This window comes from Hesperophylax consimilis, chromosome 13 (genome assembly GCF_061612785.1).
Source record: "Hesperophylax consimilis isolate HC1 chromosome 13, BYU_Hcon_1.0, whole genome shotgun sequence".
In the NCBI taxonomy this organism is placed as follows: domain Eukaryota; kingdom Metazoa; phylum Arthropoda; class Insecta; order Trichoptera; family Limnephilidae; genus Hesperophylax; species Hesperophylax consimilis.
In genome coordinates this window covers 23,628,270-23,640,234 of record NC_142848.1, presented here as the reverse complement: position 1 = coordinate 23,640,234, position 11,965 = coordinate 23,628,270, and the positions used below count along the sequence as shown (strand labels likewise).

At 32.5% G+C, this 11,965-nt stretch overlaps 1 protein-coding gene across 1 annotated transcript in view; it reads left to right on the top strand.

Annotated features, from left to right (window-relative positions):
- Nucleotides 1-5,583: 5,583 nt before the first annotated feature.
- The window catches only part of tor (tyrosine protein kinase receptor torso), an 88,535-nt gene continuing 82,153 nt past the window's right edge, over nucleotides 5,584-11,965 (top strand). The window contains exon 1 of the mRNA XM_089639132.1: nucleotides 5,584-5,718. The gene's annotated coding sequence lies outside the window, so the exon portion shown is untranslated. The remainder of the gene's footprint in view (nucleotides 5,719-11,965) is intronic.

Below are 11,965 nucleotides of genomic sequence, written 5' to 3'. Positions count from 1 at the left end.
TGAAAGTATTTCCCACTCTGGAAGGTGTCGTAGTCTATACTATAAATTATTTAAATGAATAAATTGTGAAGTAACACAAATTTAGCAAATAAATTTTGAACTCGCGACCTTCGGATTGCTAATCGAGAGCCTTAACCCAAGGAGGCCATCAAATATTGTCCTTGAATATTGACGAAATGTCTCACTCAAAAGTGTATATGTATAAAAAAATCATTTAAAATAAAATATCATTTTTTATTAAATACTTTAAAAATACACACATTGGAAGAGGCGTAAAATAAACGACTTAACTTTTTTATTCAAGATTCTAAACTCTTAATTCGACTGTTGCGAACTTCTGCAACTCATAAACTTACGAATACCTACAATAACAACACGACAAAATACACTATTCCACTGCAACACACATAAGCGCAATTACATTGCGAACTCCCCAATACAGCGGTTTCACACTATGGGAAACCAATACTTAGGTGATGTCGATATATTTAATATTAACTTTGCGAATTTTGTGGATTACGTAAAAGACTTATTTAAACACTATTCCTAAATGGAAGTTATATTTTTATAAGCTATTCAAATCGCTGCATTCTTTGATTTATCTTCTTTTATTTTTATTATTTCTTTCTCATGTTTCAAAACTGTCATTAAAATTGTACCACCTACATGTAAAAGCCCTCTGGGCGTTAAATAAATGAATAAATATATATTTTTTAATTTTTATTTCATTATTTTAATATTACATTTAATTACAATAATGACGTATTTCCCATCTGACTAGGTGTGAAACGCCTGTGTTGAGATGGCAATTTACAGAGTGGCTGTTAGTTAGGTTCTGGTTTACACAATATTATGAAAACTACAGATAAAATAAAAACAGTATTTTTTAACTATACAATTCAAGTATGAATGTAGAAAATTAAGACGAAGCGAGAATAATTATGGTGTAATAAAAATTTAAAAGTAATTAAATCAATATTACGATATTTTTCGTAATTCGCCTTCTCCTGTAGTTTTTAAATGATTGTTTCGATAGAAGACATCCGAATAAGAAGTCTCTTTTCTTTTTCATGTATTCATTGAAGAAAAAGAGACGAAAATAACATTGTATAAACATCTCACTTGTCTACAAAATTCCTATTAATTTTGACATTTAAACCGACCGTGAATGTTACTTCGTGAACTTCGATCGATCATAAAACCCTAAATAACAATAACTTCAGTCTGTTTAGTAAACCAATTACAAGTGTCAGAAGTCAACTGGGCTGCATAATTTGACGGACGAGAGGGTCATTCACAAAGTGTTTTTATCAAATTTCCGTTTAGCCTTTGCTGAACGTATAGTCAACATTATGGTGATAGCCAAATGCATCACTTATCGCTCAGTCGCTTATCGCGCACAATTGGGCAACTGCGTTTGGCTCAAGGTCAAGACTGCTAACTCATAATTGGGTATTTTCAGTGTTTATTTTAAAGAAGTTAAAAAACGGCATTATTATGGAATTTGTATTTTATTTTTGGACTGACGAATAAAATTAGGTGTGCCATTTTCATTTGCCACAATAACGACTTGCAGAAGTTACTTCGAACTGATTCCTTTGCTGTCACTGGAACCTTCGATAATACAGGGTTTTCCAATAAGAGGTGTTATTTTGATATTCAATCGTAAAAGATCAATAGTTTCGTTGCTTGTGTGGCACGTAGCGCATCTTTGTTGAAAGTAAACGTTGTCCAGATCAATACAAACTAATTCCAGCCATAAAAAATCATTAATCATCTCTCGATAGCGTAATCCATTCACCGTAACTGTTGCTCCAGCCTCATTTTCGAAAAAGTAAGGTCTAATGACTCCGCCAGACAATAAACCGCACAAAACAGTCACACGTTGAGAATATAGAGGCTTTTTAACAATAATTCTTGGGTTTTCCGAGCCCCAGATGCGACAATTTTGCTTGTTGACGAAGCCACCGAGGTGAAAATGGGCCTCATCACTCGAGATGATTTGCATTTGATTCACCCAAGTGAATTTTAATAATTTCAATGCGTTGTTGAAGCGTGCATCGTTCCATTTGTATTAATGGCGTAGTTTTTACTTGTCAAATGTCAAAAAATAACAGCTTTAAAAGTAACATCTACCGAAATAGCGGGCTATTCAAAATGACACCTCTTATTGGAAACCCCAGTATATAAATTAATTAAATATTTAGATTTGTTGATGTCATACCGACCCGAGTGGAATTGACCTTCCTGTTAATCGATAAGAACCCAAGTACGTATGACGTCACGCGTACTCATCAGGTGTCAATAATTCGACATTAGGGCTTTTAAAAATGTTAACTTAGAAAATTATCTTATTTATCTTAAGTTAGCTCACATCGTTGTGTGTGGTAATAATTTTAGAAACATATAAAAATAATTACAGAAATTGGCAAGCGATGGATCCTTAAATTTTTAAATGTAAGTACATATTATATGTTACAAAAAAAACATCAATATTTGAGGAAAATGTGTTGTCTCAATTCCTCTTTAAACTTAACCATCTTCTTAATCTCGGTAACTTCATACGAGTACTGTTGGACAGCCTGGTACATGAGAAATTTCTGGGTGCCTGACTTTTTCTTGTTGGCAATCTGAATTTCCTTACATTTCTCGTACCGTGTCCGTGTATCTCGTGGTTGTAATTTATTCTTGTATTCTGTTCCTTAGACATCATCCCTATTTTAATTTTACGTATAAAAAAATAAGTAGATTAATATATAAAGTTTGTTTTGCCGTCATTAAATTTAGCTCATTTAACATGTCTCTTATCCGTGTTATTCGCATTGCTTTATTTTGCACTATTTGCATTTTTTTTCATTTTCTCTTCATTGCAGAGAAAAAGAATTCTTGAACAGTAATTAAAATGTGGTGATATAATTGTATTATATATATCTGACATGTTTATTTATTTACTTTGTTTCGTATTCTGCTAAGGAATAAAAAAATTTTAGCAATTTTTTTTTAATTGTATAGTGTGCATTATTTTAAAAGTTCAGATTTGAGTCTATAATGACGCCTAAATATTTCATTTCTTCCACTTTTTATAATTTCTTCATTATTATAAAGCTTTAGTTCGTCGTGCGTATTTATTCTGCTTACATTCATGTATTTAGTCTTACTAACATTTAATTTTATTTAAGTCAATATTTATCTTTTTGATTGCTTCCTCAAAATTTTCTTCTGCAATATAAATCAGTCTGCAAACAGTCTTATTTTGCAATGTTTTACTATTTTTACTAATCATTTATGTAGAGTATAAACAATATCGGGCCTAATACCGATCCTTGCGGTACGCCTAGCGTATTTTCAATCAGATTTGATACATTGTTACTTTCTTTAGTTGTTTTTTGTCTGTTGCTCAAATAATTTTAAAATTATTCTCATTACTTTCCTTTTATTCCGTATTTCTTTAATTTTTTTAATAACTCATTTTCTATATATAGTTACAAAGGCTCTCTGAATATCTAAAAACACCGCAACAATACACAAGTTTTTATCTATATCTTCCTTCCAATCATCAATTACTAAATTTAATGCTGTTTTGCATGAATTGTTGTTCCTAAATCCAGATTTTTCGTCACAAGGGATGCTATTATTTTCCAAGTATTCTTCAAGTTGAATTTTATTATCTATTCCATCACTTGTTCATATTTTGCTAACATGTTGACAGGTCAAAAGTCTTCACATATTATTTGTGTTCAAAATTTTTGGAATCGGTATCACCATAGACGTTTTTCATGATTCCGGAAATTTTCCTGTTTCTAATGATTTGTTTACTAAACTAAAAAACGGTTCTCCTATTGCAGGTAATGCATCTGCTAAAATTTGAATAGTAATCCCATCTTGGCTGGATTTCGATTTAATGTTGCATAGTATTCTTTGGAGTTTCTGATCATCTATTTTCTGCAAATTTTATTTTCAAAATTAAAACAGCATCTTATTTTACGGTTGGTACGTTTTTGTTAATTTCTTCTATACTAGTCACGAAATAATGAAAACCACATTTGTAAAAATTAAAGAATACTGGTATTTAACGAAGAATGTAAACTTGCATACATTTGTTTTAATTGACTGGAATTCCTTATTTTGTCACATAAATGCTCTTATCAAATATTATAACGGCTCCAAGGTATATGAATCATGCACTAATAAAATTTTAACAACAACATATCAACAATTTTTAATTACAACAAAACAAATAATAAATCTTTATGTTATTTTGTTTTGCTGTAGGTCAAGTACCTCGAATTGAGGAGCGTTTTCACAAAGAATAATTTCTTCTCAAAAACAGTTTTTTTTCATTTTATACTAGCTGACATGTACTCAGCGTTGCTCTACTTTCAATAAATATAATATCCATTTAATATATATAAAACCTTCCGGAAAAGTCTCTAAATGACAGTGAAAACCTTATCAAACTCCGTTGCATGGTTTAGAAGAACTAAACGCAGAAACAGACAGACGCGGAAGTTAACTGTGTTTTATACTATTTAAAGATACCAATGTATTGTCACGATTAGGAATTTAATAAAAGTTTATCAGGAAACGGAATGTAATCCCATTCTTAGTTCATTATGATCTGGGATGTTCCAGAATATTCTCGAAAATTCCACAACATTCCAAAATGTTCCAGGATGTTTTGGAATGTTGTGGAAAGCTACTATAGAATGTTCTGGACTGTTCTTGAAATTTTTAGAGTGAAACTTCCAGCCCTTATATCTTCAACTGCACACCCTTCAGGTAAAAATGGGAACCTTCTTCGTGAATGGTGGATAGAGAGCTACCACACCATATGTATACCCCTTGTTCGTACCGGGACTTGTTTCTGAGTTTTAGCGGCATGCACATTGTTCACATACTTTTATATTATATATTTATTCTGTCATTTATTCTCTATTTATCTGTTTTAGAAATAATGGAAAATAGATTTTCACAAATAAATTTATGTAACAACACAATTATTTTAATGTTGTTAACGTTATTTCCATCACGGATAGTATCCATATGATTAAAAACAAGAAACTGTTTGTCCCATTGTTCTATCTAATGTCCACAACAGTAAAACTAGTAGATCCATAAATTTAGAATCAAATTCTACAAACATGAGTAAATAACATCTACTTAACGCGTATTGATGTATTTTGTAATGAGTTGTATGTATAATGAATTATTATCATGAATAATAATAGTCTATCTTTTCAGGTCAATTCCATGGAACGATTTGCCGATGGTATTAAAACGCGCTGAAAACCTTCCAAACACGAGGCCATCTGTGATTTGAAGAAAACCACACCACCAATGATTACCCAGACACGGAAAATAACAGTGCGCGGGCTTGAATTTAACTTCCACAGACGATAATAGCACGAATGGTCGAAGGTGACATTGAAAATAAGTTATACTTTGAAATTGGATAGATTTGTGTAAATAAGTGCCGATATGTGCGATAATATTATGAAGAAGAGACAAAATGCCCGAGGGACATTATTTTCGGTGGCCATATTGGAAATGGCGCTAGTGTCGCTTTTCGTGTTGAATTTGGCGGGCTGTCACTCTTCTCACGTCTTGTTATCGCCTTCGCCAAATATAAGCGATGATGTGCCCCAATATGTGCCCAGACAACGGGGAGACGTGATTAATGCAGCCGTGTGTTCGGATATATGTCCAAGTGATCAGACAGTAAGTAGATCGTTTACAAATAAATTATAATACACTTTGAATTTAAATCAGGCATCCGCTGCCCGGTGCTCGATTATTATTCAAATTCTCCGTACATGACATTAAATGTCGCCGAATTAACATGTTGGTGTCACGGCGAGCGACTCTCCGTGACATTGTTCAAATTCAGTCTGCCAGTCAGTTGTAGGTGCCCACGAATAAAATCGAAAAAATACAATCATTATTAATCGTACCACTTCAACAATACAAGTACGTAAGGCTTTGTAGGCGGAACTATCAAATCACTATTTCCGATTAATCTTTACTGCTAATCGGTTACATTATGAATATCAAAAAACCTATAATATATATTATAACATATAACTCTAACCTATAATTCTGCTACCCTAACGTACATTCCTTCGATTTTCATGTTAACATTTTAACGTTTTCACATTTTTCAATTACTTGAGAAGACCGCCTGAATTATAAGTAGAATTTATAAGATTTTACCGATTGCCGATTTTTTTTTAAATATGTGCTTTTTTACCAGGGGGTTACAAGTGCGAACGAGGGATATTTCAATATTTCCTGGTTTTAAACATTATATGAATGTGGAAAGGAACATGGATTACGGTAATAGCGGGGTGCGAACTTTGAGATGATTGTATCTTTTCACATATCACCTTCAAAACCGTAGCGTTTGCAAAGAACCTTAAATTTATGCAGTGATCTCTCGGTTTTATGAGTCAGTATTTAATTGCGACTATATTTAGTTAAGTATAATATTTTTAATTTAATTTTTGAACAAAATAGGGAGTGTCAAGGGAAATTTCCCTACATTGAAGGGAAAAATCTAAATCCAGCGTTTTACGAAAACGGGCAAGATTGAATTTGTTATTGTTCGTTTTTGTGTTGTGTTCGGGAATATTCGTTGTAACTTCGGATGTAACAATGGGATATACTCGGATCAAATCCATTGCAAATTAATCATTTGGTGGTTCTTCAAAATACGATGAGGGCTACACAAGCAATAATATTTTTACTATTTTAGCCCACCTGGAAAATATCGATAGCCCTCTTTATATAATGAAAGTATGTCTCAATGTATAAAAAATATTCGTGTATAAAATGATTATGCTGACGCATAAAAGGATATGTCTGCTTTATTATTGCGTTTTTCATTCTAGTAACTTGTACAACAGTGCGACAGTAAACAGATAAAATCTTCTACCTTGTGATGAAAGGCTTTAAATCACAGTGAAAGAAAAACAGATAAACCATAGCTGCAAGAAAATATGCAAATTATTTATGAAAACGGACATGCTAACGACATCTGGCGGAGAAAGAATTGATCCAGCTTGCTTGCAGTAGACACCTGTAATAGTTGAAATTAAATCAAGGTTCCGGGACTTAAGCAGAGAGGTCGTAAAATCGTCTAGGACGACTGGTACTTCCCCTTTTCCTAGGCCTATAAATAAATATTGAATTTTGTCAACCAATAGATCTGAACAAAGAGCTATAAAATTTTGAGTAACCAATCAGTGAGCGGAGGGAGGTGTGTCTACGACGGACAAAGGAATAAACTTTGGATCGGGCAATGAAAAAAGATAATTAATGGCTTCTTCTTTCCCACAGAAATTAGAGGTGAACGCACTTTAGGGTCAACATCGACTTTCAAGGTGACAAACTCCTGGGAATGTTTACAATAACTGGGACATTTATGGGGTATCGAACCGTTGAAATCGAGTGCTTTGAAGATTTTACAAATTGTAAAGCGCACACACAAAAATGCAATGAAAAAAATTATAAACGCGATAGTATAAAAAAAGGACGGAAAAGCGAAGGAAAGTTACTGGCGGAATTTCAACTGTAGTGCAATTATTTATGATAGAAGGAGGGTGTCATGTTCGATAAAAATCGTACTAAAGAGAGGAGTGAGTGTTGGAAACAATGGAAATTAATCGTTATCAATTTAAGATGAAACGGACATATTGGTAAATCAATCTTGAATGAAAATCTCGCAAAAAAAATACACATTTTAGAAAAGTGCGGCGATCGAATGGAAGGTTAATACAGATATTTTGGACTGCTACGAAGGTCCTAGGGACGTGAAAATCGAGTATCAGAAGAAGACAGTAAAACTAAACATATATCGATAGATTAGATTCAGGAAAAGTAGACATTTTCATGATTATTAGGTTAGATATATATTAGAGTTACCCAATATTACGGAGGGATCGAAACAAGATAAAAGGTTGGCGGTCTCATGTATATTTTGAAGGATAAACAATCGGAATTTGAACATGATTTTTATTTACGTTAAGGTAATAAACGATTGGAAAAGCGATTAACTTTAACGTGGACCTTATGGAAGTATTTAGATTAGACAAAAGAGATTAAAATTAATAGGTTTGAAATTAAACTAAATTTACGAGTCTAGTACCAAAATTTTAAACATAAACAGATGTCAATGCATATGTTTTATGTGAATCCTGGTATGAGAAAGATAGAAAATTGGGCGGAGATTGGGTCAGGCAATAAAAATGACAGATATCCCAGAGTCTAATTAGGTATATCTCCCATGGAAGTGTGGAAAACTATATATTAATTAATAATAGATGAAGTATGAAATTTTCCTGGAGACCACACACATCGGGAAAAGTGGAGAAAAGATAAAAGGAAGGGTAAAGAACGGAGATAAAGAATAATCCAAGTGGAGAAAAGTGGTACAATTCAAATTTATCCGTGAAATAAATAAATACGACTTGGAAAATAATTAGTTATAGAGTTATGAGAAATAAGAAAAAAATAAAGAAGAAAATTGTGCAAGAAAACGTCGCGGATAAAAGAAAATCCAAAAGATAAGGAAAAATTCAAATCTGCGGCATTAAGAGAGAAAGTACTGGTGAAAATGGAAAAGCCCATATAAGGGACAATAAAATTGAGTAGAATTTAGACGAATCGAAATTCAAAAATGCGTAGTAAAGATTTCAGCATGGATTTAAACAATTTCGCACGAGATGCATAAAATTGAGATCTATATATATGTTATTGAGGACGGACCTATCGCGGATTGAGAAAAAAAAGGAACGCAAAATCATGAGATTTTAACTACATTTTTGTATGAACAGAGGACAAAGGGAGCTTGGGCGATTAACGCAGACTTACCTGATTCGGACCCTATCGATTTAGAATTGTGAGATGGAAACTGAACACCGCCTTGAGCCGGAAAGCAGAACATCTTATGTAGGAACGATCGATATTGATGGAAGGGGTGTTTGGATTTACGAGTTGATAGGAGATAGAATTAAGCATCAAGAGACATTCAGATACGTCTTTTGGAACCTGAGAGGGGTATAAAAGATGGAACTCATCAGTCAGGAGACAGTCGCGCCGAAGATTCGAAAAGTTGTTACGTGGCAGTACTACGTCTTTGGTAGGATTAACAGTGAAAAATATTTAAGTGTTAAATTTTAAATAAGCCCTGGACTTAGGAAAATTTTGTGAAAAATACAAGTGCTAGAGTCAGTGAAATTTAATAAGTCAGTTAAATTAAATCAAACAGTAAAACAAATACAGTTTAAACTCAGTGCTTTAAAAGTAAAGTGTGAAGTGCTTAAAAGTGTTAAAAGTGGATAGTGCAAAAAGTGTTAAAGGTGAATTATTAAAATTTAAAAATAATTTTTTCATTCAAAGTGAAAACATTAGAATTTAGTGGAGAGTTTTATCGTTAATCTAGAGTGAACGGGTTCGCGGATTGATATTTAAAAATAGATTATAATTTAACGTCAATTTGGTTAAAAAATAATAATAATAGTAATAAATACTTCATCTTAGGTTAAAAGAAACACAAAAACAAAAACAAAAAGGATTCGATAATAATAAACGTTTAAATCTTTGTTCTAAAATTAACAGTTAGAAAATATTTAATTTATTAATAGTCGAGTAAATTAAAAGTTTGCACAATTTGGAATAAATTTTCTTATCAATTTATATAAAAAGAAATTTAGAATTAATAAATTGTTCAATTAAAATCCATCGTGCGTATAGCGACAGTGTTAAAAGTGTTTGTCGTTCTAACCGGAATTTTAATCATCAGTCTATCATTTCGAAAAAGAATTTGAAACAGCTATCATTCAAAAAGCCTAAACTGGAAAGGTGTTATTAAATCAACGGGTTTTCTGGATTAGGATTTCGTTCGGAAGAAAAATTAAATATCAGCTAATTTATACGATTCAAGCGAGAATAAAATATTAAATAGGAATAAATAGTCGAAAAGATTTATTTTGAAATTAGTTGAAAAATACAATTAATTAGGTAGGATTTCTTCATCAAGGTTGTTGTGTACTACCCGACCGGAAATACCTTGACGTGGGTGAGTTTTCCTTTTATAAATAATTTTCAGGTCCCAGGAGACACAGAAGGGCTGTGAAGTGGAAGTATATCAATTGAATATTAAATTAAAACAACAAAACAAAGAATTACATATTAATATATGTATATTGTATATTAGTATATATATTTATAAATATAAAATAAAATATTGTATATAAAGAATATATATATGAGTAATGTAATTATATATATGTATTTTATTTATTAATCGAAACATCGAAATGGTAGCGATTTTTAATACCTACCCGAGGACATATCTATATTATTGAAAAAGAAAATATGTATTTATTAATATTCAAGACCATGTAGAATCATATATTTTATATTTATTTATTAATATATGTACTCTTAGTTAACATATTTTGATAATCGAGATATGTGTACTTATATATGTATATTTATTCTTCAATTAAACCTAGTAAGTTTACTAAATTCGGAAAATGAAATAAATAGTTTAACTTCAATAAAGGATTTAAAAATATTTTAATTAATAGTACACAATAAAAGTAAAGAGGCACAAATGACTTCTAAGGAATTTTAAAATAAACAAATCTCACATTTAGGTTAGTGTGTCAGGAGATGTTTATATTATTTGTTTACAAAACAAAGGATCACTGGAGAATTGGGTCAACCGCATAGTTTGGAAACGACCTTGGCCATAATTAGTTAGTCATATAGGATTTTATTAATTACCCGAAACAGCTGGAAGATGCGTGTTCTCAAATACTTATCAATCACAAACGACAATTGAGAAATCACGGGTTAGCCAGATTTATATCAAAAAATTACATGAAACATTTGAATACCATTGATTAGATAATCGCACAGTTTTTATTAGTTACCTGAAACAGCTGGAAGCTGCGTGCTTACAAATACTTATCATTCACAATCGACAATTGAAAAATCACGGGTTAGCCAGATTTATATCGAATAATTATACGAAACATTTGAATTTTATTGATTGGGTGCTCATACAAAACCCCATCAGTTGCCTGAGATATTTGAGGGTCGAGTACTCTCTAATGTGGCAATCAACCACTTGAAACAATTGGAAAATCACGGGATAGGATGAACAAAAATTAATATTGAACCCTGGAGGAAAAATTTAAAACAAATACAGTTCATCAAACAGGAGACAGTGGTCGCTCCTACAACAAGACCATTAACCAAACCAAATAGAGATGACGATTCTCTTAAATAAAAACGTCAAAACCAAACAAACAAAAGCCTGGAGTTCGATAGCTCTCCAAAACAAACTATCAAATATGACCTTATTCTACTAGTATTTATTAGTATCACCTTATTAGTACGTATATATTCGGTTACCAGACCTAGAGCTTCGCAGAGTTCTTGGCGCGAGATCCGAGCTCGGGATGCGAGGTAGATAGCCTCGTATTGCGAGTTATAAACCTTTCCCAAACTGTATGTATACATATATTTATTCGTATGTACTGTTTACTGGAGAATGCGGACCTGCATACAGCTTGCATTTAGGTCGGTAGACCACACTCGCATTCTCTTTTAAACGTGGAATGAGGATTCACGACCCGTAAGTCCACACCAACCGTGAGTATATGATTGTATATAGGACGAAACCGGTTCGCCCTAAGTAAATTGTAGTCCAAGGAGGAGTCGGAATTTGGGGGTATCGGGACTCGAGGGGAAACTTGAAGGCAGTACATGATGACGTGGAAGGCTTTTTGGGACGCGATAACTTAGGTATCAATCAAAGAGCCGTGTCAAAGGATTGTGCGAATTTCTTGTTGACCCAAGATCATCTCGTTTACTTGCAGGAGGATTTGGAGCCAAATTATGCCAGCAAATGGGCTATTCCGAGTTCGTCAAATATGCAATTAACTAATTACATTAA